The following is a 26,590-nucleotide window of genomic DNA, read 5'->3' on the forward strand; positions in this document are numbered from 1 at the left end:
ACCACGACCGCCACCACTCACCCACAGCTCGGTTCCACTCCTGCTCTGGGGTCTGTCCGCGCCTCTCTAACGGCCAAACTGCCAGTTGGAAGCACGTGGCGCGAGACGCGGGGGTAGTCCAAGGTAACCACGCCCCCGTGACGTCAAAGCCATGAGCTCCTCCCCCTCACACCTGAGCTCCTCCCCCCCTGCCCCTCCTCGCGACCACGCCCCATGGTCCGCCATTTCCCTCCCTCTCGCTACCCCCCCTGCCCCCCCTGCCCCTCCTCGTGACCCCCCTTCCCCCCCCGCCCCTCCACATTCGCAACCCCCCATGCCCCCTCACAACCCCCCATGCCCCCCCCTCGCGATCCGCCCCCTCACCCCCCATGCCCCACCCCCCTCCCCCTCGCGACCCCCCCCCATGCCCCACCCCCCTCCCCCGCTGCTACTTCCGCTTAGGCCGGGGCCGAGTGGAGGCGGCGCGCGCTGTGGATTGTGGGTGGCGAGCGGCTGATTTGGATTCCCGCTCACGGCCACCGTCAGTGGCTCGCGAAAGCTTCTGAAGCGGCGGCTCGCTGGGCCTCCTCTACGTCGACTCAGCCTGAAGGTGAGAACCTCGCGCGGTGTGTCCACATCAGCAGTGGCGGCGGCGGCGGTGGGGGGAGACAGAGGAGGCGCCTGGCCCACAGCCGTCACGTTCTGCTGAGTTCACGGCGCTGCTTCAAGCAGAGCTCGGCCCTGCTGCTGCTGCTGTTGAGAGGCACTCCCAGAGGGCCGTGTGGCTGATGGGAATTATAGTTGTGGTTAAATTATAGTTGTGGTTACAGTTGTTGGTCGTGGTTATTGTTGTGTGGTTGTTATTGTGGTGGTTGTGCAGGTGGTGGCACACGAGTTAACCCATAGCACCAGGGTCTAGCCCTCCTCTTGTACCTAGCCAGGCAGAGCAGTCAACCCATGGCACCTGAGTCTGGCCCGTGGCCTCCTCCTGCACTTAGCCTGGCACAGCCGTCAAACCTTGGCACCTGAGTTATTCTGGGGACATCACCGCCACGTAGTGGTGAATGGCGACTGTTGATGTGTGTGGGCTTGTGTGTGAGTATGATGGTGAATGCGTGAGTATGATGGTGAGTATGGTGAGTGTATCATGGTTAGTTAGTAATACTGAGTGTGAGTTTGACTAATTCTCCTCCCTCTCGCTGTCTCTGCTTTCCCCCCTAACTACCTCGCCTGGTGTACAGGAGGTTGTGGGTTCGACCCCGACCCTGATGCCTGCTGTATATTTAGAGTTTGCGTGGCTCTGTCTCTCCCCGTGGTCGTGTGGACTTTTTCTCCGGGTCCTCCGGTTTTTCCCTCCACATTGAGAAACATTCGTTTAAAGTTTTGACTTAAAACTTTAGTGACTGTGATGATGAGCCACTTCGTTGAGCTATCATTGGTGCCAAGTCGCTTCTGAAGAAGAGATGTTTAGCTCAGTGGACCTTAGTCTAGTTTTCTCTCTCCTTCCCGAGCACAAGAACAAGCAGGAGCAGGGGTAGGAGCATTCTCCACTTAGTGGTGGTGACGACACCACGGCGCTTGTGCCAGGATATGTGCACCACAGATATCCATCACATAGAGACCCATAGAGTCATCACACATAGACCTATACACTCACCACGCACATACCCTCAGACTTGCACAGAGAACCATAGACTCACCACAGAGACCCATAGAGTCATCAGACAGAGAACCACAGACTCAAACAGATCCACAGACTCGCACAGAGCCCTATGGACTCACCAAACAGAGACAAACTCACCATACAGATACCCATAGACTCAATCGTACCCATACTCACACAGAGACCCATAGACTCACCACAGAGACCCATAGACTCACCACAGAGACCCATAGACTCACCACAGAGACCCATAGACATATCAGACAGACGCATAGACTCACCCCACAGAGACGCATAGACTCACCCCACAGAGACCCATAGACTCAAACAGACCCATAGAATCACCACATAGAGACCCATAGAGTCATACAAAACGCATAGACTCATCACACAGAGAACCACCGAATCAAACAGACTCGCACAGAGCCCTAGACTCATAAAACAGAGACACATAAACTCACCACACAGAGACCCACGGACTCTCACAGAGACCCATAGACTCACCACACACAGATCCATCGACTCACAGAGAGACCCAAGGGCTCGCGTGTGTGGTTATTTAGTTGAAGGTGGAGGGGGATTACCAGCCCCTTGCACCCATCCAGAACTCCCTGTTGCCACTGTGTGGCTGCGAGGCGACGTGAGGTTTACAGCTGGTCAGGTTTGGCGCGCCCCCGCGCCCCCCCCAAATGGCATTTCTCACAACCACCGCTGCGTTATCGACCGTCGCCATTCGCCAATAAGTGACAGTGATGTCACCGCGGCGCCTGTGCCAGGCCAGGTGCACTTTGAAGCCACGTGAAGTGTCGACGGCTCGCTGACCGGAGGTCCTGGAACAGACCCAGGTGCCATGGGTTGGCTGACTGAGATGATTGGCAGATGCACCACCTGTTCCCTGTACTGTGCCAAATTGCTGCATATTAATCATCCGGTGTTCCGCTCGTTGTTGTGAGTGTCACTCCTCCGTTGTTGGTGGAGGGCGACTGTCTCCAACTGCCCAGTAGAAGCGTCCTTCACGAGCCTCCCCCGCAGAGGCCGATCCCGACACCGCTGGTACCAGTCGTCGGCAAAGCCCACTCAGCTCCACATCCTCCCGTACCGCATCAGTCCACCTCCACTCCAGCCCATGGCGTGCCCGCCCATCTACTCTCAACCACTTACACCACATATTCGTTAACGATGCGCACCCTAATCTGCCACTACGGTTGTGTGCAGGGTGTTGTGATGTCACGTAGTACGACGTTTCTCCTGGTCCCCCCCCCTTCCGTTATAACGTGCCGTCTATCTATGGCCTCGTCGCATTGGCCTTAATGGACGAGTGGTGATGGTGAAAGATGATCAGCGGTGGACACTGAATTACCGGGGCCCCATTTAACGTTCAGGTGACACGGGGCACGGTACGTGAAGAACCTCTTATCTGTCCTGTAAGCAGACTCCTCTGCGTGGGATATTTAACACCTCTTAATGCACAGACAACAGCCAACTCAGCCTCGCCTGCCGGAGGAGCTCGCTGATGATCGGACAGTGTCCAGATCTCTCAAGCATCTGTGAGCTACTCGCACACAAAGATCCCCCGTGTAGCCTTTAACAGACTGTTGGGGCAAGTGCTTTATAACATCAAAGGGGCGCTGCAATATGATGCAATAAAAATCACCGATCAGAGATTTCCCCATATATGGTCTTTGTTGATCGTGAATCGAGACTTATTGTATTGATTCCACTCAATCGATCCGGCAGCAAGCTCAAAATGTCTGATTTTACCTGCAATATTCTGCGTTTCACAGATCCTACAAAGCAACGGTATTGATGCCCGATTTGTATGAGTGGGTGGGTGGCAGGGTGAGTGGGTTTGTGAGTGGGTGAGTGAGTGTGGGTGGCTTTAGTAGTTGAGCGGGTGGGTGAGTCAGATAATGAGGCGCCGCAGTGGCGAGATGTTAACTCCCTCGCCCAGAATACAGGATGTAATCAATTAGATCCCGACCCTCAAGCCTGTATATTTGGAGTTTTCATCTTCTTCCGTGGTCGCGTCGATTTTTTTGATTCCTTGGGGTTTGTTTTACACGTAGGCTTTCGCGACCAATATCATCCATAAGGTTTTTTTTTTGGTTAGATCGCGTAAATATATAAATGTGTCGTTAAAACCCACCACCACCCGGCACAGCCAACTAGTAAGGGTTGTCACGTAAACAGAACATGCCAATTTATCACTAGTACAGCACACCGGTGAGTTGGAGAGTCAAGCCACATTTACAATCTGAGTACAACGTTTCGCCAGTAATTACAACTAGCTTCATCAGGCGACAGCCAGATTTGTGGAGAAGTTAGTCTGTTTCGTTCCTTATATAGAGGCATAGATGTGGTGACCACACTTTGGCGCTCTTGATGCAAAGTGGGGAGGGGGGGGATTAATGAGTCAACGTACATTATGCATGCGCATTATGCAAACCCTTTGCGCGTGTCCTTCCGGTCCATTGTGTGCATTAAAATAGCCGGGTTTTCCCTCCGCATTTCAAATCAACATGCGTTTAAAGGATTTGACTGCAATAAATATTGACGTGATAAGCCACTTCGTCGACCTATTATTTGTAACCAGGTCACTTGATATACCTCTGTGGGCCTTACCTGGTAAAAGAAAAAAAATTGTTTAGTTTCAGTTTATTGGATGGTTGAGTGGGTAGGTGGGATTTTGAGTGCGTGGGTGGGTCAGTTGGAGATTGAGTGGGTGTCAGGGTGAGTGGGTGGGTAAATTGGTGAGTGAGTGTGTTTGAGATCCAGTGGGTGGGTTTGTGAGTGGGTGGGTGAGTAGGTGGCTGAATCGGAGAGTGGAGTGCCATGGTGGCGAGGTGTTAACTGCCTCGTCTTTTATAAACGAGGTCATGGGTTCGATCCCGACCCTGACGTCTGTATATTTAGAGTGAGTGGGTGTGTAGTTGGGTGCATAGGTAAGTTATTGAGTGGCTTGGTGTGTTGATGAGTCAGTGGGTTAGTGAGTGAGTGAGTGGGTGAGTGAGTGTGTGGGTGGCTTTAGTAGTTGAGTTGGTGGGTGAGTCAGATAATGAGGCGCCACAGTGGCGAGATGTTAACTCCCTCGCCTGGTATATTGGAGTTCGTAGGTTCCCCCCAACCCTAAAGCCTGTATACATTTGGAGTTTGCATCTTCTCCCCATGCTCGGGTGGAATTTTCTCCGGGTTGTCCCTCCGTATTTAGAAACATGCATTTATAGAACTTGGCTGCTATAACGTTCTACGTGAAAAGCCACTTCATTGAGCTGTTATTTGTGGGTAGATTGCTTCTGATAAAGATTTATATAGCTGTGGGCCTTACCTGGAAAAAGAAATCGTTTTAGTTAAGTGTTTTTTTTTATGATTGGCTGGGTGCGTGGGTGAGTGGGTTGGTGTGTGGGTGGATGAGTGGATGAGTGGATGGGTGAGTAGCTGGATGCATGAGTGTGAGTTAGAGATTGAGAGAGTGGGTTGGTGAGTGTGTGAGTGGCTCGGTGGTTGAGTTTGTGGGTGGTTGAGTAAGTGGCTGGTTAAGTTAGTAGGTGGTTGAGTTAATGGGTTGTTGAGTTAATGGGTGGGTATTTGAGTGGGTGGGTGTGTGGGTTCATGGATGGGAGAGTCAGAGAATGGAGCGCCATTGTGGTGAGATGCGAACCACTTCACCTGGAAAACAGGAGGTTGTGGTTTCGATCTCGACCCTTCTGCCTGTATATTTGGAGTTTGCAGGTTCTCCCCTTGGTCGCATGGATTTTTCTCCATGTCCTCCGGGTTTTCCCTCCGGATTTAAAATCAACATGCATTTATAGGATTTGGCTGCAATAAATGTCTACGTGATAAGCCACTTCGTTGGCCTATCATTTGTAACCAGGTCACTACTGAAAACGATGTACAGTATATAGCTCTGTGAGCCTTACCTGGTAAAATAAAATTAGTTTAGTTTATTGGCTGGGCTGGCGAATGGGTGAATGGGTAGGTGGGTTGTTGTGTGCTTGGGTTGGTGGGTTAGAGATTGAGTAGTTGGCAGGGTTGAGTGGGTTTGTTATGAGTGGGTGGGTGAGTGGGTGGCTACGTCAGATAGTGGAGCGCCATGGTGGCGAGATGTTAACTTCCTCGTATTTTATGCAGGAGGTTGTGAGTTCAATCCCGACGCTGACGCCTGGAAATTTGGAGTGTGCATGTTGTTCCTGTGGTCGCGTGACATTTAATCAGAGTTCTCCAGGTTGTCCTGCTGCATTTAGACACATGCATTTATAGAATTTAGCTTCTACGTGAAAAGCCACTTCATTGAACTGTTATTTGTGGTCATGTGGCTTCTGAAAAATATCTATTTTGCTGTGGGCCTGACCTGGTAAAATTAAAAAAATATATATTTAAAATTTAGTTTAGTGTGTGGATAATTGGGTGGGTGGGTGAGTGGGTTTATAGGTACTGAGTGGCTGGGTGAGTCAGTGCCTGGATGCATGTGACGGTGGGTGTTTAAGTGAATGGGTGACTGTGGGTTAGTGGGTGGGAGAGTGGGGGGCCAAGGTGGCGATATGTTAACTACCTCGCCTCGTATACAGAAGGTGGTGCGTTCGATCCTGACCCTAATGCCTGTATATTTCCCTCCACATTTAGAAACATGTATTTAGAGGAGTTGGTTGCTATAAATGTATACATGATAAGCCACTTTGAGCTATAATTTTTGGCGATGGTGCTTTTAAAAACGATATTTATAGCTCAGTGGGCCTGACCTGGTAAAATAAACCTGGTTGAGTTAGTGGGTGGTTGAGTTAATGGGTGGTTTAATTATTGGGTGGCTTTATTATTGTTTGATTGAGTGATGGGTGGGTGGATGATTAGTTATTTGGGTAGTGGGTGATTTGGTGATTCGGTGAGTGGCTGAGGGAGTGGGGAGGTGGTTGGGTGAGTGTGTGGGTTAGAAATGGAGTGGGTGGCAGGGTGAGTGGATGTGTAAGTGGGTGAGTGAGTAGGTGAGTGGCTGGGTAATTAGGTGAGTGGCTCGGTAAATTATTGAGCAGCTGGGCGAGTAGGTGAGTGTATGGGTGAGTGTGGGTGGGTATGTGGTTGGGTGAATGAGTGTGTGGGAAGGAGGTTAGGTGGGTAGTGGGTGGGTTATACATTGAGTGAGTGCGTTAGTGACTGGGTGAGTGAGTGGGCAGGTGGGTGGGTGAGTGAGTGGGCAGGTGGGTGGGTGAGTGGGCAGGTGGGTGGGTGAGTGGGTGGGCAGGTGGGTGGGTGAGTGGGTGGGTTAGCGATTGAGTGGCTCGGTGAGTGAGTACTGGGTCGGTGCGTGGGTGAATAGGTGAGTGTGTGGGTGTTAGTTAGTGGGTGGGTGATTGATGGGGTGGGTGTGTGAGTGAGGAGATGGGTGGGTGGGTTGGTGAGTGCATGAGGGAGTAAGTGGGTGGTTGGGCGAGTGCATAAGTGAGTGGGTCAGTGAGTGGATGTGTGGGTGTGTGTAGATTAGTTTGGTATGAGATTGAGTGGGATGCTGGGTGAGTGGTTGAGAAGATAGGTGGGCAAGTTAATGAGTGAGTGGGTGGGTGAGCGGAGGGGTGAGTGACGGGTTGTGTGAGTGAGTGAATGGGTGAGTGACGGCTGGGTGGGTAATTTAACATGGGAAGTTGAGTGGGTAAGTTAGCGTGTGAGTGGATGGTTGAGTCAGAGAGTGAGGCGCCAAGGTGGTGAGATGTTCACTATTTTGCCCAGTATACAGGAGGTGGTGTATTCGATCCCGACCCTGTCGCCTGTATATTTGGAGTTTGTAAGTTCTCACCCGTGGTCGTCTGGATTTTGTTCTAGATCCTCAGGGTTTTCCCTCTGCATTTAGAAGCAACATGCGTTTAGAGGATTTGGCTGCAATAAATGTATCTGTGATAAGCCACTCGTATATCTATCATTTGTAGCCAGGTCTATTCTGAAAAGGATCTATATAGCTCAATGGGCCTTGCCTGGTGAAATAAAAAGTGAATTTCGGTTTAAAGCTTTCATGACTGCAAGGATTCAGCTTCTTGGTTCTTTCGGTAAAGTCACGTAGAATGGGAATAAAATAATAAAATAAAACAATAAAATTCTCACGACGTTTTGGCCACAACACAAGTGGCCTTCTTCAAGTGAAGAGACAGGTCTGTCCGGAAGACAGAGCTTGAATGAACGCTGTCATGCAAGGACCGCGTCTATTAAGCTGTGTGGGCGGAGTTAAAATATGAATTTGCATGTTACCAGCATCACCTCCGGAGAGGAGGATGGAGGGGGCTGGGAACACAGGCAGAGAGGAAACAAGAAAAGGGGCAAGTGCAACAGCCAAGGTGCGCTGTTGTGTCCCGAGTTGCCTTATGACTATGCTCTAAACTGGACTACTATATAATACAATATTATACCTTCCAATCTAAACTACATGGTATAACATCATATCATAGACAAATTCCACTTTTGAATTATACAATACGTTACTTTACACTACCCTATACTTTAGATTATAAACTATTAGACTTGTGATATTACACTGTGTCTTATTCTATGAACCCAACTATATACCACACTGATGTATATTCATTATGCAATTACGATGCTATATATTGCCTCATGAGTTATGTTAAACATTACAATGTTATACTATTAATTATTATACTACATGTTGTAAACCATACCATTGACTGTGGTGTGAGAAGTATTAAGAGGCAGTGCCAGCGAAAGGGCTGCGGTCTGAAAATCACCATAAAATACAATCAATTAAGAACCGAAATGGTTTAAAACATCTTTCCAATGGTTACTAAGCCAGAATCCATCTTCTCGGTTGAAATTGTCTCTGTGCTTGTATATGTGGATGGCATCATGAACGAATCTCTCATGGTAGCCGGTTGGTTTGCAAAGAACCTCTGTCTTGGAGAAGTCAATGTCATGTGAGCCCACTGAATTATAACAGTGATCTGCCACGGCAGAGGAGTTCGTCCTACCGTGTTTCAAGTCTGCTTTATGTTCGCGGATGCGGTCCGAGATATGTCGTATGGTTTCTCCAATGTAGCTGCTACCACAGAGGCACTTTAGTTTGTAAACGCCCGAGTACTGTATGTCTGGAACCACATCCTTTACAGATGGAACCAGATCACGGATTTTTGTACTGTGTTGAATCGGACCTGGATCTTGTGTTTATTCAGGATTTTGGAGAGATTTTTGTGACCCCCGCAATGTACAGTGAGGGAAAAAAGTATTTGATCCTCTGCTGATTTTGTACGTTTGCCCACTGACAAAGAAATGATCAGTCTATAATTTTAATGGTCGGTTTATTTGTGGTGAAGGTTGTTTTGAAAACGAGCTATGTAGCTCATTGGGCCTCACTTGGTAAAATAAACATAATTTAGTGTGTAGGTGAGTGAGCGGTGTGTGAGTGAGTGCATACGTGTGTAGGTGAGTGGGCGGTGGGTGAGTGAGATATTGGGTTAGAGATATAGTAGTGGGTGGCTTGCCGAGTGGGTGAGTGGCTCGCTGGTTAAGTTAGTGGGTGGTTGAGGTAGTGGGTGGTTTAATTAATAGGTGATTTAGTTTGTGAGTGGTTGAATTATTGGGTGGTTGACTGATGGGTGGGTGAATAATTCTGTGGTAATGGGTGAGTAGATGACTGGGCGGGTGGTTGGGTGAGTGGGGGATTAGAAATTGAGTGGATTGCAGGGTAAGTGGATGTGTGAGTGGGGTGGGTAAGTAGGTGAGTGGCTGAGGGAGTGGGCAGCTGGTTGGGTGAGTGGGTGGGTTAGAAATTGAGTGGGTGGCAGGGTCAGTTGATGTGTAAGTACTGGGTGAGAAGGTGAGTGGTTCATTGAGTAAGTGAGTGGATGGGCGAGTAGGTGAGTGGATGGATGAGGGAGTGAGTGGGTGGGTAAATTAGTGGGTGGGTGAGTGGATGTTTGGGTGGGTGGATGAGTGAGTGAGTGTGTGGGTGAGTGAGTGAGTGTTTGGGTAGGTGGTTAGGTGGTTAGTGTGTGGGTTAGAAGTTGAGTGGGTTAGTACCTGAGTGAGTGAGTCGGCGGGTGGGTTGGTGAGTTCGTTCTTGGATGAGTGGGTGAGTATTAGTGGGTAGGTATGTAGGTGAGTGATTGACTGTGTGGGTGAGTGAGTGAAGAGATGGGTAGGTGGGTTGGTGGATGCGTGAGTGAGTGAGTAAGTGGGTGCGTGAGTGCATAAATGGGTAGGTGAGCGAGTTAGTGGGTATGAGATTGCGTGGGTGGCTGGGTGAGTGGTTGAGAATTAATTTGGATGAGTTAGTGGGTGGGTGAGTCGGTGAGTGAGTGCTTGGGTTAGCGTATGGGTAAGTGAGAAAGTGGTTGGGTGAGTGTGTGGGGTAGTGAGTGATTGAATAAGTGGGTGAGTGAGGGGCTGGGTGGTTGGCTTGGGTAGTGAGTTTGTAGGTGGGTAAGTGAGTGGGTGAATGGGTGTATTGGTCGGTGAGTGTGTGAGTAAGTTAGTGGGCACGTGATTGAGCGGGTGGCTGAGTGCGGGCGAAGATGGGTGGGTGAGTTAGTGGGTAGGTGAGTTGGTGCGTGGTTGGGTGAGTGAGGGGGTGGTTGGGTGAATGACTGGTGGGTGGGTAAGTTAATGTGGGAGGTTGAGTGGGTGAGTTAGTGTGTAATTGGGTGAGTGGGTCAGAGAGAGGGGCGCCACTATGGTGAGATATTAACTACCTCACCAAGTATACAGGAAATCGTGTATTCGATTCTGACCCTGCTGCCTGTATATTATGAGTTTTAATGTTTTGCCTGTGGCCTCGTGCATTTTTCTCCGGGTCCTCCAGATTTATCCCGCCGCATTTAGAGTCAAGATTTGTTTAGAAGATTTGGCTGCAATGAATGTCAGCGTGATCAGCCACTTCGTTCACGTATCAGTTGTAACCAGATCACTTCTAAAATGTTTTATATAGCTCTGTGGTGCTTACCTGGTAAATTCCAAAATAGTTTAGTTGTAGTTTATTGGATGGGTGATTGGGTAGGTGGGTAGTTCGGTGCGTGGGTGGGTTAGAGGTTGAGTAGGTGGCAAGATGAGTGGGTGGGTGAGTAGATAAGTGGCTGGTGAGCAGGTGGGTGGGTGAGTGCGTGAGTTATAGATTAAGTGGGTGGATGGGTCAGTGTGTGATTTGGGGCGTGAATAGTTGAGTGGGTGGGTTAGTGGAGTGTTGAGTGAAGTGGGTCGAGTTAGTGAGTGGGTGGTATGCAGGTGGGTTCGTAGGTAAGTGCTTAAGTGAGTGGCTGGGTGTGTTGATGAGTGAGTGGGTTTCGCGATTGAGTGGGTGCCATGGTGATTGGGTTCATGAGTGCTTGGCTGGGTGTTTGAGTGGGTGGGTGGGAGGCCGAGTCAGAGTGGAGCGCCAGGGTAGCAGAATGTTAACTCCCTCGCCATTTGTATAGGACATCGTGGGTTCGATCCCGATCGTGATGCCTGTATATTTGGAGTTTGCATGTTCTCCCTGTGGTTGCATGGATTTTTCTCTGGAACCTCCGAGTTTTTCATGCATATTTAGAAATATACATTTAGAAGCTTTGGCTGCTATAAATGTCCACGTGATAAGCCACTTCTTTGAGCTATCATTTGTTTGCCACGTCGTTTCCGACAAGGATCTGTATAGCTCAGTGGGCCTTACCTGGTGAATTTAAAATAATTCAATTGTAGTTGAACTATTTTAAGTGAATAGGTGGATGAGTGGGTCGGTGGGTTGGTGAGTGGCTGGTTTAGTAAGTGAGAGGTTGGATGAGTGGGTGGGTGGTTGAGTTGTTGGTTTAGAGATTCTGTACGTGGCAGGGTGAGTGAGTGGGTGGGTGGATAAGTCAGAGAATAGGGCGCCATGGTGGCTAGGAGATGTTAACTACCTCGCCTGGTATATTGAACTTCGTAGGTTCGATCCCAACCTTGACGCCTGCTGTATATTTGAAGTTTGCATGTTTTCCCCGTGGTCGTGCAGGTTTTTCTCCAGTTTCTCCAGTTTTTCCCTGCACATTTAGAAACATGAGTATTTTGAGCATTTGGCTGCTATAAATTTCCATGTGATAAGCCACTTCGTTAGGCTATCATTTGTGGCCAGGTCGGTTCTGAAAAATAGCTCTGGTAAAATAAAAAAATGGTTTCATTTATAGTCTACATAGGATTGACTTCCCAGGAAGTAACACACATTGTATAAACCCCAGAAGAATATTGTTTTGAGTCACCCAAACCAGAATGTGAACTGATATATTCGTATTTTCAAGCAAGGTTCTCGGCCACAGACCACCTGGACAAATATGATGTAGTTTAGTTTGCATATGAATTATTACTTGGGGTTTGTTGACATGATAAAGTTAATGTTTTCTTGGCAGGTCTATTGTGTTGTACTCTGACAGGGGCTCAGGCTTGCTGGGGCAGCATCTGGCTGAAATGCACCTTCACAACAGGAAGATTGGAGAGAGGCTTCACAAGGAAGAGAAAACTATCGGTGTTGAATCATGAAAATGTAAAACATGTGGAAAACTAGGCCCACCGATCCAACCCTAGCATCATGTCAACTATGTATTATGTTGGCATTCCTTCGCACTGAGAGTAGGCATGCTAATCGGATCTAATGAATGTGTAAACAGGCGATTTGTGTGTAAACAAACACACATTTCATACAGCTGTTTATTAATCGTAAAAATCAAGCGATTGAGCTAGTGAATGAGATAGACACATGCTGTCATTATTTCATACATGAACACAACCAGCCAGCGGTCATGATTTTCCACACCTAATCACATTCATCTCTTTGTTTTAGCCACCTTTGTGATGAAGGGAACTGTATTGTTCATGTGTGTGCAATGTACTTTTCAGAATATGAATTATGTTGGGTAATATGAATTATGGCTATTAAAAGTATCTGTATTTAAGTCCATCAGGGCAAACTCTTCTGCAAAGGAGACTTAGAGCATTCCACATTGCGTCCCTTTATATTTTTGCTAATCGCAGTATTTTTGCAGTGAACACTGGGCAGTGTTCATTAAGACGCTGTCTTTCCAACAGCTCTGTTTCTTCACCTGAGGACGGCTGCTTGCGTTGTGGCCGAAATGTCGTGAGAATTTTATTATATTATGTTTTATTTGTATTATTTCCCTTCTACGTGACTTTGCCGAAAGAACCAAGAATATAATCGCAATATGTTCAGGAGATAAATGTCAAGGTCTGCTAGCCAAAAGAAGGCTTTAGGAGAGAGTTAATGTAGTTTTGCTATTCATTCATTAAAGGGCAATAGAGTAAATGCTAAAATAAATGTTTTCAGCTATTTTTTTTATATACGCTAGATTTACAAGTCTATAATGTACAGAAAATACCATGGTTGGCCAGACCATCGCTCGGCATCTGCATGTGGCTCCTGGGCAGTTCAAGTGTGGCTCTGCAGAGGCGCTGCTAATTTGTAACTCTTCAATTTAACTTTATATGAAGTGAGAACAATCTGGTATCGGAGGCAGGCCATGAGTACTCCCAGGGTACTCAGATTTCTAAACTCAAAATTTCACAGCCAGTCGACACGAGTCAACTTCTGTATGGCTAATCTTTATCTCTTGTGGCTCCCGCGGCCATCTGAAGATTATGGTATGCTGCTGGTAGGGTCAGGAAAGTTGGTCACCCTTGGTATATATCTGTATATGCGTTGATGATTTTGTGCAATGTTCAGCTGCTCCATCACGACAGGGGTCCCAGTCAGTTTGAGACTGCTAAATTAATGTTCTCATGTGCTTTACAGATTTTGATACAAATTTAAGTCTTGAATTTCTCCCAACAGGTATGGACCCTGGGCAGGAGGATGTAGAGTATGTGGGTTTCATACGGCTATATGCTGTGGTTACATCCCACATGTGATCTCCGCTTTAAAGTCATGAAACTGGTTGTAGCCCATTTAAATTTTAATATCCCCGTTTAACACGTAGGCTTTCGCGGCCAATATCATCCATAATATAGTTTTTTTTTGGGTTAGATCGTTGAAATATAAATTTGTCGTTAAACCCGCCACCACCGACACAGCCAATTCGTAAGGTTTGTCACATAAACAGAACATTCCAATTCGTGAAGGGCTCACAAGTGACGTCATCACATCTATCCCTCCAAGGAATGAAACAGGAGGATTTCTCTGAATTTGGCTGTCCACCTAATGATGATAGTTGTAATTACTGGCGAAACGTCACTCAGATTGTAAATGTTGTGGATTTTCTCTCCAACACTTAGGTTTGCTGTACAAGTAGTGGATTGGCATGTTCCGTTTACGTGACAACCTTACTAATTGGCTGTTAGGTGGTGGTAGGTTTAACGGCTCATTTATTTTTATGCGATCTAACCCAGAAAAAACTATATTATAGATTTAATATACCCTTTTGTTGAAGGACAGCCTGGGTGACCAAAGTTTTATAGGAACGGCAATAATGTTTACTTGATTAAATGAGTTTCATCATGGAGCAGTGAAATCAGCTGTTGTTCAGATGTCAGTCTAATTAGTATTACATCGTAGAAATATGAGAGTCCTTTGTGTAATAGTCTATTAACCACTGATGATGGTAACATTGGTTTAAGGTTACATTTTAAGAAGAACTAGATTGGCGTACATTTTATCTTGTGTAAGTACACAAATGTTTAAAACAATATATTTGATTAAAAAATGCATATATTTTCTTCCATTGCACACAGTTGTACCATTGATAACAGGGCACACAGTTACAACTGACATCACCAGATGTCACTGAAGTTCCCTCAGAGATCGATCTTGCATAACCAATGTTCACATAATCAGTTATGTTTTCGCTAATTACCAATTACACTCAGCCGGGTTTGACAGACTTGTATGAATGTATGTTGAACTTCCTTTCCACCGTACATAGCCAACCGTGCTAAGCGGAGGTGCGGGAATTAAGCGCAGAACCTATCGTTAGGATCAATGCTGTTGTAATTTTTTATGAGGATATCAATTGGTGGCTGAAATGAGATGTTCAAAGACTACAGCATGATAATCGGTACATAACATGAGTGTCGAATTATGTCTTAAGAATTACCCAGCCATTTGTACGTAAAATTCAACGTTTCTGGGTGACATCTTAAGTCCGTGTTCTTCATTGCAAGGCCCGCGGGCCGCGGGCCGGTGGCAGTCCCTGGTGTCCTTTTTACTGCGACCCCTGACGTGCAGTCCCCCACAATACACACAAGTGAAAACACCCCATCATGCTGTCAAACCCCCCAATGGTTTCAAATGTGAGATGGCTCTTTCACTGATAATGTCTTATTCGCGAAAGTGGCCCCCCTCCGAAAATGAGTGAATATCACTGTTTTAGGTCAAGGATTGGCCAAATAAAGTAGGTATTATTTGCTTATGTTTTTAAATGTCCGTAATAAAACTATATTTATGCCACCAGCTGAATGAGTGGCAGGAGGGCTGGGTGACGTTCTTCTCACGGCAGCGACTGCAGCTTCAGCTGGACATGATAGAGAAGGACTACGGTGAACGGGAAACCCGCGAGCTCTGGTCTCGGCTTCAGGTTCGTAAGCCGTTTCACTCTCGCCCTTAACCCTTTCCTGTTCCGAGACGACTGCTCATTTCAGGATGGGTCTCGTTCACCACCGAATCTCGGAACGCGCAAGCGGTTCAGCGGTAATTTTATTTAGAGAGGCATAGCGCCGTTGTTTTTAAAGACATTGTACTCGCCGCAGAGCACCGTAGTGACAGGACAGCACTCTATTATAGCTGGTACCAAACTGTGCTACAAACCTTCCCGCACGGCCTTGTGGGATCCTCGGTACTAATAAAGTTATTTAATATTTACTTCCTATTACGTTCCGATGATGTACACGAGATTCAGCGGTGAACGGGATGCACCCCGCAACTTGCAGTCATCTCGGAGCAGGAAAGAGTTAATACATGCAGCAGTGTAGCTCATCATGTGCACAGCCATATGGGAAACCCATTTGATCGCTGTGGGTTTTTGAGGTGACTTTAAAGGTAAAGTGGTGTTTCACACGCAGGCTTTCGCGACCAATATTATTCATGATAGTTTTTTTTGGCTTAGACCGTGTCAGTGTAAATGCGTCGTACACCCACATCCACCCAACACAGCCCATTAGTAATGTTTCTGACATGAACAGAACGTGCCATTTATGTTATTGCTTCGGCACTCTGGTGCGCAGAACATTTTCAAACGAGTACGACCTTTCGCTGATGATTACAACCAGCATCATCAAGCAATTGCCAGAAGCGTTCTGGCTTCTGGCAATTGCCTGATTGCAATTGGAGGTGGGTGTACGACGCATGTAAATTTATGCGATCTAACTCGAAAAAACGTTATCATGAATAAAGTGGTGTTGTTTTTTGCGTGGTGTGCAGCTTCGGTTAGGGGATTTTTTCCGGGACGTAGAGGTGGTTCCGGCACTGCTCCACGGTGACCTATGGACTGGGAACGCTGCAGAGATTAATGAAGGGCCTGTGATCTTTGACCCAGCCTCCTTCTATAGGCACTTGGAGTACGAGCTTGCCATCGCTGGGTAAAAAAAAAGCTACAAACAACCAAAACAATAGCAGCAACTGCCGTTCACTGCCCTGTCTGTGGCATGCAAGGTTCATTCGTATAACCTCAGTGTGGCAAGGGCTGGCTCATTAAATAAATAACAGAGACCAGGTAGAGTTGTGGTTGAGATCTCTACATGCTGAGGTCTCCACCCTCTCTATTTGCTAACTTACAAAGACTCATCCTTCCTTGCTAAGGCTTTTTGGGCAAATCCTGTTAAAGCTGATACAGTGCACAAAACAATAGTGGAACGATAAAACTCTTATTTATCCACGGTGCTTGAGGATGCTTGAATGTTCCAGAAACTCAGTTTGTCGAACAAGGAACCCCTGGTTCAGAGACAAGTTGCCACTGATGTGCTTTACCAGGAATCCAAGCTGAAGATAATTCATTACACGTCAAATGGAATTCAAACCCTCAGAGCTGGGATATGCTTCAGTGAACAAAAACACATTTGACATTATGTTTACTGAGCAGCCATTGGTGACCAAGTTGAGACCACAGCATGCCTGCCCTCAATTCGCAGGAACGTTTGTTGATAGATGGCTCACTGAATTTTGAACGGAGGACCTCAATGGCATTGGCTCGGTGCTCTGAGATTGAAATTAACCTCGAGCCACTCAATTACCTGCATTACGTTGAATTTGTGAAAATGTTGTTCATTGTTATGTTGTTCGTGCTGGAACAGCAGCATTGTAAGATTTTGAATGTTTGGTGTTGTTTGGGTACAGGATGTTCCAGAAGCTTTAGCTCCACGCTTCACTCATCCTACCACGCTCTCATCCCAAAGTCACAAGGCTTCGGCAAGAACCAGAAGCTCTAGCAACTCTTCCACTACCTGAACCACTGGAATCACTTTGGGACAGGATACCGAGGGTCATCCATCTCCACCATGCGCAGTCTCCTCAAGTGAATGAACGGTGCAGGAAATCGTGGGCTATGGTGTATGACTATAAAAATTCTTATCGGCCATGATATACATTGTTGAATAAAGGCCTTCCCTAAGCCACAACTAAATCTCACAAAACTAGTCCATTTAAATGCTGTGCAATGCCCTAGGCATTCCACGTGAGTGTGACCGTGGGTCCCTTTGTTCCACATCCTGGCCGTGATCTCCACGCGAAAACTGGGTCAGTTAATGTCCGAATCAGAATCTTTAATTAGGCTGGACGAATCTGATGAGCTATTAAGCTCTTTTTTCACAGATGTCCAGTCGGAGCGAGTCAGAAAGTTACAAACAATACAAACAGATAGGAGGGCAAAGTAAAGGAACGCGAAGCAAATTTTGACTTAACTTTCGTGACTGCAGGAATTCATATTCTTGGTTCTTTCGGCAAAGTCACGTAACTAGAAAAACAAAAACAATCAAATAAAGACCGCTTGTTTTGCGATTGAAACGTCCTGGGTTTTTTGCTTTTATTATTTTAAGTTTATTTTTTATTTTATTTTATTTTTTATTTAATTTGAATTTTATTTCTTGTTTTCTATTTGCGTGACTTTATTTACGTGACTTTACCAAGAATATGAACGCTAAGCAAGTCATGAAATAAAAATATATAAGAGTTCAAATTGCATTAGTGCATCAATTCCTGCCAAAATTTTTTTATCACCAAATGCCATTTTGGGCAATGCAGCATAACAAAAACAGTCCCAGATGTTTGACTAGTACCAGTTAGTGTATGTTTTTGTTGTTGTTTTGCTATGGGAGTAAACCCATGCAGAGAAAGAGACCAGAATTAGGAAAGCTAAACCAGGCACTCCTTCAGAAGATGCCATGCACGGGCGTGACCACTGCACCACCCTGACGCCCAAACAAATGTAATTCAAATAATCTACAATACTGGCAAATAAACCCTATTAGTATCAACCGAATATCCGGACAATCTGGCCTGTGTATAGCTGCACCGGTGTTTCTATAAGTCGTATTCAAATTGCCTGCTATGAATAATATTTTAAAGTACAGGTTGCCCACCTCTGGTTTTATTTAACTTACCAGTTGTACTCATTCTGTTTGTCACAGGTAATATGGCAAGGAAAATATTTCGCAGCACGAGTTGCAGGATTAGGACAATTATGGTGACACATGTGACCCCCTCTACACAAGTAACAGTTGAGAGTCAACGCTGTGATGTTGTGCGATTGGTGCAAGCGACCCATCGTTGTGTTTTAATGTTGAGCAGTTAAACTTGCACTGTTGTGGGGTGAGGTCAAGGCCGATGGCTGCTTCCAGCGGTGTCAAGATGAGCGTTTTGAAGAGGCTCGCGAACGATGATACTTGGCAGTTGGGTGCAGTCTCCCTCCATTAACAAAAGAGGGCAGAGGAGCGACGCTCACAACAATTGGCTGAGCACTGGGCGTATACAACGCATAAAGTCGGCAGCAAGTTTCTCGGGGAGTTGACCCGCACACGACAACTGGGTCTGTCCTGCGTGTTCACGCTATAATGCAGTTGCCTTCATTTAGGGAACGCGCACCGCCATAAGGCGACTTGTGAGCGGTCGACGCCGAACTACTTTCTTGAGCTGCGCGGTTGAGCGAGACGAGACGGTAACGCGGCGGCGTCCCCTCAAGTTGTTTGTAACCCAATTCTGACTGCACTTGGACATTCATTACGGGGGAAATAGTTTTCGCTTAACGCGGCACTTTTCAGGAACGCATCTACTGCGTTAAACGAGGACTCGCCGTACAGGTGCTGTGCACACTGTACTCAGAATCAAAATCCGAAGCGCTATCAAGCTCTCACTCACAGGTGTCCAGTAAGAGGCGGTGGGGGGGTCACCAAGTGACACGCAGCTTGACCGTGGAGTAGACCGCGAGGACGCCAACGTCGCCTAGGCAACGCCGCCCCCCCCCCCTCTGGCTCTGCCTGCCTCGCTCTGTGCACGTGAGGTGTCAACCACGTGACGCGGGCCACTGCGCACGTTGCGTCACCGCTCACCGTGGGGGGCCCCTCCGCTACGTCCACATCGTACAGTCGCACATTCATTAATAGTTACACTCTTAATCATGTTTATGGTCATCGTCATTAAAGGTGAGTTTAATAATAATACCACTACTGCACAATGTGTGCATTAATATATACGGCATGAATAAAACGCACCTGTAAATATCCTAAGTAAGTTTGACCTGACATTATTGCACAACAATTGCCCAGCCACCGTGGGATGTTTATCCTTCAATGTGTATCTGGCTCTGACCTGACTTATATAAAAGTGCAGCTCTGCAATTGCTTGGTCACACCACCGCTGGTGAAAAGACCTTCATGAGAGCGAACTCTTTACGAGTATTTGGTCTACTTTTCCATATAACAATAGGTTTTACCCCTTTCTGGCAATACAACAGGTGTCAAGATGTTAAAACACCAAACAGAATCCTTATTCAAGGAATTATGTCTGCATTAACCACATGTACTTGTGGTGAACATTCTTTGAAACTGATTAGTCCACACCAGGAAGGTCCCATATTCTACTTTTCCACGTTGACCAGATGTGTTGGAAGAGCCGGCTGAAAGCCACACTTTGCTGCATCACACGTGACTTGCCGATCAGCTAACTGTGGTGTGCCCATTTAGCGACCTCTGGTCTGTGAGTTCAGTTTACCAACCATTAACAGCATGGCAGCTTTCTAATTGGCTTGTGTGACAATTCACCCGTGTCATTATCTCTTGCACAGCCTGAAATATGTTTTGGCGTAAGGGAAGGAAATTATGACTCACCCACCTGCACCTGCCTTGTGCTCCCAGACAACTAAGGACCTTACTACCGCTGTGAGAAATTGACGGGCGTAGACTGCTGCATGACGATGATGTATTCACGTCGTTCCTGCTGTTTTCCTCTTTTGCTAGGTGATGCAATTGGTGTGCCAACACCTCCAGATGCAGTTCCTGCAGGACGTGGGCATTCGGGACATGTTCGTTTTGCCTGTGATGAATGAGTTTGTCCGAACACACAGGGAAGTCAGCCTGTTCATCGAGGTGCGTTTCCCATGTTTATTTCACTCGATTGGTCGTCTGTTTGCAAGGTCATGCTCTGCCCAGAGGTCACCCACTGAGATTTTTTTTACCGTAACATTACCGTCACTTGGGTTTGGTGATCGATTCAACAGGGCAAAAATATTTGTAAGAAGCGTAAACATGGCAACGTGATCATTGTCAGACCACGGAGGACCTTCAGAATGCCGAGTATGATCTTTAAATTGATCCTGGACTTGTTCGGGGGATATTTGAACAATTTGAATATTGGGGCAATATCGTCTTGCTACGGGTCTGAGTGAGAAGTCTCCCAGCGGTTTTTTGAGTCCATAATCGAGATTTTTGGGTTAGAGCACGTAAACATGCACTCAATGATACACTAAATATGCACTATTTATATATACAGTGAGGGAAAAAAGTATTTGATCCCCTGCTGATTTTGTACGTTTGCCCACTGACAAAGAAATTCAGTCTATAATTTTAATGGTAGGTTTATTTGAACAGTGAGAGACAGAATAACAACAACAAAATCCAGAAAAACGCATGTCAAAAATGTTATAAATTGATTTGCATTTTAATGAGGGGAAAAAGTATTTGACCCCTCTGCAAAACATGACTTAGTATTTGGTGGCAAAACCTGTTGACAATCACAGAGGTCAGACGTTTCTTGTAGTTGGCCACCAGGTTTGCACATCAGACGTTTCTTGTAGTTGGCCACCAGGTTTGCACACATCTCAGGTGGGATTTTGTCCCACTCCTCTTTGCAGATCTTCTCCAAGTCATTAAGGTTGAGGCTGACGTTTGGCAACTCGAACCTTCAGCTCCCTCCACAGATTTTCTATGGGATTAAGGTCAGACTGGTTAGGCCACTCCAGGACCTTAATGGGCTTCTTCTTGAGCCACCCCTTTGCCTTGGCCGTGTGTTTTGGGTCATTGTCATGCTGGAATACCCATCCATGACCCATTTTCAATGCCCTGGCTGAGAGGAGGTTCTCACCCAAGATTTGACGGTACATGGATCTGTCCATCGTCCCTTTGATGCGGTGAAATTGTCCTGTCCCCTTAGCAGAAAAAACACCCCCAAAGCATTATGTTTCCACCTCTATGTTTGATGGTGGGGATGGTGTTCTTGGGGTCATAGGCAGCATTCCTCCTCCTCCAAACACGGCGAGTTGAATCATTCAGATGTTCATTGGCAAACTTCAGACGGGCATGTATATGTGCTTTCTTGAGCAGGGGGACCTTGCGGGCGTTGCAGGATTTCAGTCCTTCACGGCGTAGTGTGTTACCAATTGTTTTCTTGGTGACTGTGGTCCCAGCTGCCTTGGGATCATTGACAAGATCCTCCCGTGTAGTTCTGGGCTGATTCCTCACCGTTCTCATGATCATTGCAACTCCACGAGGTGAGATCTTGTATGGAGCCCCAGGCCGAGGGAGATTTACAGTTCTTTTGTGTTTCTTCCATTTGTGAATAATCAAACCAACTGTTGTCACCTTCTCACCAAGCTGCTTGGCAATGGTATTGTAGCCCATTCCAGCCTTGTGTAGGTCTACAATCTTGTCCCTGACTTCCTTGGAGAGCTCTTTGGTCTTGGCCATGGTGGAGAGTTTGGAATCTGATTGATTGCATCTGTGGACAGGTGTCTTTTATACAGGTAACAAGTTGAGATTAGGAGCACTCCCTTTAAGAGTGTGCTCCTAATCTCAGCTCGTTACCTGTATAAAGACACCTGGGAGCCAGAAATCTCTGATTGAGAGGGGGTCAAATATATAACATTTTTGACATGCGTTTTTCAGGATTTTTGTTGTTATTCTGTCTCTCACTGTTCAAAAAAACCTACCATTAAAATTATAGACTGATAATTTCTTTGTCAGTGGGCAAACGTACAAAATCAGCAGGGGATCAAATACTTTTTCCCCTCAATGTATGGTAAATTCTTCTGTTGATATGTAAACTCTGACTTTAACATAGCCACTTTCGTGACCAGTTACATGCTAATTTGTCACATTAACATTATGCTAATCTCCCAGTTACATGTTAATTTCTGACTTTAACATCCTGCTAATCTCTCACATTAACATAGCTACTTCAATGCAAAATTCTTCTGTTGATATGTAAACTCCTTTGTCAAGGCGCTCTGCTGCTCCCACCCAGCTTAAAATACGCTGCCAAGCTTAGCAGTGTTCATTGGAACGCTGTCTTTCCGACAGCTCTGTTTCTTCACCTGAGGACGGCTGCTTGTGTTGTGGCCAAAACGTCGTGATAATTTTATTTTATTATGTTTTATTTTAATTTTATTATTTCCCTTTTACGTGACTTTACCGAAAAAAACAAGATTAATCCCTGCAGTCACAAAAGCTTTAAATCGAAATCAACACACGTGGTACGAAACAAGTATCGTATGTTATAAGAATAATATAAACATGTAATATTCACGGCAATGGGAGTGTTGTTCAGTGTGCCCTGCTGTGGAAGCCAGCCACATGAGTTTGATAACCAGTCATGCCTAGTATCAGTGGAAAGCAAAATCTGAACTGGTTCAATGCTTCGCTGATACTGAGCAGTATGGAGTACTAATAAGTTAACCCGATGATACATTATTATTTGGCAATGCTGTTGCTGCGTTGGCAGTGGTGCCCAAGAACAATTAACTAAAAAACTCCACATTAGTCAGTAATGTTGTGGCCTCAATAGACACAACATTATATGCAACGTTTCGGGCAATGGTCCGTCTCCCATTTGTACAATGAAAAAGGGCCATTGCCCAACAGTCTACATTTTTCCATATTTATTTAATTTTAAGGTCATTGTTATTGACGAACGTGTTGAGTTCCCATGATAATTAAGAACAGATTTTGGTAAGAAAGGTCCTGTTACTATGATGAATGTATCCTATAGACAAACATACAAATTCATCACAGGGTTGCCTAAAGCTTGCCAATAGAAAATAATGCCAATTAAGTTGTGGGCACCCGACATTCACTTGCCCTGCAGCCACTCCCTCAATGACACGAGTCGCATCGACTCAGGGTCCCGCGGGTAGTTCCACGACTCGGTGGTCCAGGAGAGTGGCACGAGCGATGCGGGCATCAGCTGGGCGCCACAGGGGCAGCCACGCTTCGAGTCACTCGCACAACTCGCTGTTCAGCACGACGTGAACGCATTGCCAGCCTTCTGATCTATGTGGCTTTTCCGAATGAAGCAAATTGTCACTGATAATTTAGCACATTTGCTATGCTATTTAAAAAATATATAGCGATTCATTTTATATAGCGTCGTTCATGATAGTTGCATCTCAATTGCTGAGGAGCCAAAGACCAAGCTGGAATATTGCAAGGGAGGTGAGCCTGCGCCAACAATTGCCCTGCATTTCTATATATGTTCAGATGTTGCCAGCCAATTAGCGAGTGTATATATGTGGAAGGAAACTGGAGCACACAGATAAGTCACTGCTGAGTGCATTAATCACCCTTTGTGAAATTTGTTTGTTTTTAAGAGGAGAGCAGAGTTTTAATGCCATGTCCTGAATGGGCCTTCCACAACAAAGTCCTCATTCAGGATCCCAGTCCCACAACATTTCAAGCCTGCCTCTAAGTTCTACTGCTCTTTGCACTGAACATTTAAACCTACTTATTGGGCCTTCTGATATGCCTTCTTTGGTATCATGACATGCCATTTCCTATACTGGCTCATTGTAATCATCGCTCCATCATGCCTCCTTGTCAGTCAGTAAACTTCTAACATTGGTGTCGTGTGTGTCTGTTGCAGGGATACTCTGGGGGGCCCTTTGTTTGCCAGGACTCAAACGGCCGCTGGTTCCTTTCTGGAATCGCCAGCTGGGGCGTTGGCTGTGCACGGGCTTACCAGCCAGGTGTCTAGCGCAGAGTCGCCAAGTTCATGGACTGGATTCACCAGAACATGCAGTAGTCTTACACATTTCTGCACAAGCAGAATACTATAGATCAGGGATATAAATATGGGAACTATACATCAAAATAATTAATTAAGGCAATAAATCTATTTTTCAAAAACTGATTGAAAGTTAATGTTGTAAAGTTTATTTAATGAGCTGAATACTATATTTTAACTGCACCATAATGCAAAAAAGATGTCCAAGTGAACACGGATTTTGGGTCAAATCAGAAAAGTATTTTTTTTACATGCGTTGTCAATAGCGTTTTTACCTTTTGGGTTTGCCACACATGTCAACGGGCCTGGCAAAGCAAACATGAGCATGATGTTGGCATTGGCAGGAGATGAAGACAGAGCTTGCTATTTTTCAATGTTGCTTAATTCTTTAAAAACTGACACAATGGACAATGAATGCACTGTCTAAATATTTGGCCCAACCTGGTTATACATGATAACAAAGCGAGTGTTGTCCAAACTATGTATGATACATTTATATTCTTGTTATATTTTGAACTGGGTCATCAACTCGCATCTCCCATACATTAATTGCCATGGATGTTGAGCAGTAGGGGTACTCAGAGGGGGTCTATTGGCCTTCTAGGAGACCACTGCAATGATCGGTGCATGTAGAAGGGATGATGGGTTCCACAGGGAGAACGTCCTTCACAGAGGTTGTCTTAGAGTATGTCCATGGCAAGGTTATTGGTGATTACCTTCACCTCTCCCGGTCAACACAGTCCATGAGTTTGTGAGTTTTGCTTTACTAACGACATGAAAACAAGACTGGTTTGCACAAGGAGGCTGCAACAAATTTATTTAGAAAACCTCATGAAATGTGATGCATGGCACTTATCTGAGACGCCCCTTATCTGAGACGCCCCTATGTAAATGGCATGATATCAAAACCATTATCATAGGTGAACTACATGACGTGTGTAAGAAAACTATATAAACATTTATTGGAAACATTTCATGAAAATATGTACAAAAATGAACACTTTAATAGTGTTTCATGGTATTCCAAAAATCTAGGCATATTTGATTGGTGAAGATGGTTTACTCGTTGGGATGATAAATGGCAATGATCCTTCATCATGTAAAAGATTGTAAGCTGCTTTCAAAAATATATATTTTTGAAGATCGTATTCCATTCTGCAACAGTCTATTTTCGACAAACCATAATGTGTCTGTCGACTGCAATTGGAAATTGATGCATGCTTAGTAGCAATCGGGTGAATAAACATTGAAATGTGTCACATGTTCGTGTCTGGGTGACTTTTGCTTGAGATTAGGGATCTTGTGAAAAAAGTTATAAGACTTTATATGAAAACCTCCTCCAGAGGCCGATTTTGGCACTGTTGGTACAAGTCATCAGAAAGTCCAATTAGCTCCATCCACATCCTTCTGAACCACAATTCCATCTCTCTTCTAGCCTATAACACATCCATTTAGCCCCATCCAGCCAAACAAGCTGTATCATGGGACCTTTTTCCAGAATTAAAGTGTGAAAAATAATAAAAGGTTTTATCCTTTCTGGCAGTAAAGCAGGAAGTGGTGTTAAAATGTTCAAACAACCAATTAGAAACCTGTTGCAAGGAATCAAGTTACTGCATTAACCACACGGTACCTGTGGTGAATATGCAAACAAACATGCTCTGATAATATTTGCATTGTCTTTGAAACTGATTGGCCTACACCAGAGACAGCATTCTTTATGACCTAGTCTCACCACCAGTGTCAGACCAGAGATCGCCAAAAGGCGAACAGTACAAAGGCAATGCCACACGTATCGGAGCATTTATAGCTAACCACTGTGCCCACCGCTCCCCACTCGGTGTGCTAACCGCGGTGCCACCACTCCCCCCTCACACAATGTGCAAACCACTACGCCACCAATCTCCACATTCTCACACAGTGCGCTCACCGCTGCGCCACCGGTCCCCACTCACATCTAGAATATGAATTAAATGTCCACAGTCATCGTTTTCTGATTTCCGAAATAATTGTTCCCGAAATAATACGAGTTGCATTTCATTCAACATTGGGAAGGGGTCTGCCCTTCGTTTAAGGCCCTGGCTGCTTACAGAATTGTCGCAGACTGTTTTGCCTCAGCAGCTTTCCTCTTCTCTCCTCCTGATGACGATCGCTTGTGTTTGTGATCAAAACGTCGTAGTTTTTTTTTTATTATTTTCTTTCAACCTATCTACGTGACTTTACCGAAAGACCCAAAGAATATGATTTCATGGATGTTTGAGGTCTGTTGCTGAGGGTTTCAAAGTGGAGGCCTCTCTCAGTACATACGAGAGAGGGGTTGTAGGTTTCGGCTTGGTCATGGGTACGGGTTATTTTTTGGCATATTTTATTAAAAAAAAATCGAATTCCAATGTGGATATTGTGATGTTTGGATTATTGACGGTAGAATTAATATTATTGCGAATATTTCTTATATTCTCGTTTTATGCCACTGATTATTGATGTAAAAAATAGGTTCAAATTTAAACGGCATGCAAAGAAGGTTAGTTAAT

General features: G+C 45.6%; 2 long non-coding RNA genes across 7 annotated transcripts in view; one reads left to right on the forward strand and one right to left on the reverse strand.

Moving 5' to 3' along the window:
* The window catches only part of LOC142908447 (uncharacterized), an 82,127-nt gene that overhangs the window by 29,391 nt on the left and 26,146 nt on the right, over positions 1 to 26,590 (reverse strand). The gene's annotated exons all lie outside the window — the stretch shown is intronic.
* Positions 422 to 25,323, forward strand: LOC116937247 (uncharacterized). Of its 3 annotated transcripts, XR_012931777.1 has the most exons (7): positions 422 to 589; positions 12,010 to 12,101; positions 15,037 to 15,159; positions 16,002 to 16,159; positions 16,914 to 17,102; positions 20,027 to 20,155; positions 23,922 to 25,323. It is a non-coding gene; the product is annotated as an uncharacterized LOC116937247 (long non-coding RNA). The 3 variants fall into 3 exon arrangements; XR_012931776.1 differs by lacking the exons at positions 20,027 to 20,155; positions 23,922 to 25,323 and having other exon boundaries at positions 424 to 589; positions 16,914 to 18,049; XR_012931778.1 differs by lacking the exons at positions 16,002 to 16,159; positions 20,027 to 20,155; positions 23,922 to 25,323 and having other exon boundaries at positions 428 to 589; positions 16,914 to 18,049.

The sequence above is a fragment of the Petromyzon marinus genome, assembly GCF_048934315.1.
Source record: "Petromyzon marinus isolate PM22_M1 ecotype Great Lakes invasive population chromosome 84 unlocalized genomic scaffold, UKy_Petmar_22M1.pri1.0 chr84_unloc.3, whole genome shotgun sequence".
Classification (NCBI taxonomy): Eukaryota; Metazoa; Chordata; class Hyperoartia; order Petromyzontiformes; family Petromyzontidae; genus Petromyzon; species Petromyzon marinus.